Genomic DNA, 1876 nt, shown 5'->3' with positions numbered 1-1876 from the left:
GGCGCACTGCCGAACGAGTAAGAAGAGGGCCGGACCTGGGGATGGGGGCTAGAAGAGAGAAAATGGCGGTGCGTGGTAGTTTGGTTAAATAAAGTAATTTAATCAGTTGTAATCGGCGTCAGGCGTTTCTTCAAGAAGACGCCCTGAGCGGGCATAGACACTACAAAAACCTGGCGACGAGGATGTGCCTCGTTTGAGAAGCCGACAGAGGCAAGAAGCACGAAGACGAGAAGACGTTCAGCTGCAGGCCGGGCTACAGAAACAACGTATTGGAGGTGGTACCACGCACAGAAGATACAAACCCGCTCACCGCAAGACGCGTCAAGTAAGAAGCATGGAGACTCTCCTGCCGGCCTTTCTGCCTTTTGATCCACATTGGGATCCAACATCGCTTGCATAGAGGTGGCTACGATGGCAAGCCCCCTTCGACAATTTCTTGTTGGCCGCGAGCGTCACAGATACCGCCCGCAAGCACGTCATGCTGCTTCACTATGCTGGAGAAGCTGTGTATGACACGTTTTTGACGTTGTCCGACACGGGAGAGGACTACAAAACGGCCGTGGCACGCCTAAAGGAGCATTTCGTACTCAAAAAGAACGCCGTGTATGAGCGCCATATTTTCCGCCAAGGAAGACAAAGCCCAGAAGAATCCCTCGACGAGTTCCAAGAACGGCTGAGAAAACTCGCGGATACTTGTGAGTTCACCGACGTCGACAAAGAACTTCTCTCAGATCATAGAAGGCACGTCGTCCTCCCAGCTGCGACGGAGCGCACTGCGAGAACCAGACATCACGCTAACGCAACTTCTAGCAATTGGCCGGAGCTTTGAAGTCGTCGAAAGCCAAGCGGCCACCATGGAACATCCTGCGCCCGCAAAAACTGTGCAGAAACTCACAGTAAAGAAGCAGAATTCCTGTAGAGGGGCCAGCCAGAGGCACTGGCAAGACCAGAAGAAGGCAGAAAGATGTTCATGCTGTGGAGGCAAATGAGCTCAAAAGGGAGCAAGACAAGATGTCCGGCCTGGGGAGCTACCTGCCACAGGTGCTAGAAGAAGAATTACTTTGCTAGTCTATGCAAGAGCACAGCCACGGAAACTGTGCGCTGCTTGTGGAAGTCGGACGCACCCGTAAGTGCTCTCAAGCACTCAAGCTCTGATGAATCGGTCTTACATGTGCAAAGCTCAGGAAGTGAAGTGCCAGTGGTGTCAGTGGAGGTAGATAAAACACCACTACAATTCTTTGTGGACTCTGGTGCAGGTGTTAATGTGATTGGTGAAGAAACCGGACGCAACCAACTTCAGACAATACTGGGAAGGACAAGTACGCGGCTTATCCCTTATTGTGTCGCACAAGAATTCCCTGTGATGGGAATGTTCAGTGCAACATTTTGCTCCAAAGATATGAGTGTCCAGGCAACTGTGCATGTAGTAAAAGGGCGACAAGTATCGCTTCTGAGTTACAAAACAGCCACAGCACTGAGGCTAATCAAGATAGTCCAGACAGTCACAAAAGAAAGTTCATTGACATCACAAAAGGATTTCCAAACTTGTTCGGTCGACTCGGACGACTGAAAAACTTTCAGGTGAAGTTGGCCATCTCCAGTGATGTGAAACCGGTGGCCCGACAACATCACTGAATCCTCTTTTAGATGCGAGGTGCAGTGGAGGAAGAGCTGAGACGCCTGGAAGATCAGGACATCATAGAACGGGTAACTGGCCCAACCCCATGGGTCTCGCCTACTGTAATTGTGCCCAAGCGCAATGACAACACTGTAAGAATATGCATTGACATGCGAGAAGCAAACAGAGCCATCGCCAGAGAGTGGCATTTAAAGCCTACATTTGAATATGTCATCAGCATCCTAAATGGTGCAGCGG

General features: G+C 50.6%; 1 pseudogene; it reads left to right on the top strand.

Moving 5' to 3' along the window:
- The first annotated feature begins 334 nt into the window (after positions 1-334).
- On the top strand, positions 335-989 carry LOC144128548 (uncharacterized; annotated as a pseudogene).
- The last annotated feature ends 887 nt before the right edge of the window (positions 990-1876 follow it).

The sequence above is a fragment of the Amblyomma americanum genome, chromosome 1 (genome assembly GCF_052857255.1).
Source record: "Amblyomma americanum isolate KBUSLIRL-KWMA chromosome 1, ASM5285725v1, whole genome shotgun sequence".
In the NCBI taxonomy this organism is placed as follows: Eukaryota; Metazoa; Arthropoda; class Arachnida; order Ixodida; family Ixodidae; genus Amblyomma; species Amblyomma americanum.
Note: the sequence above shows the minus strand (reverse complement) of the source record. Positions and strands in the feature narration are given on the sequence as shown.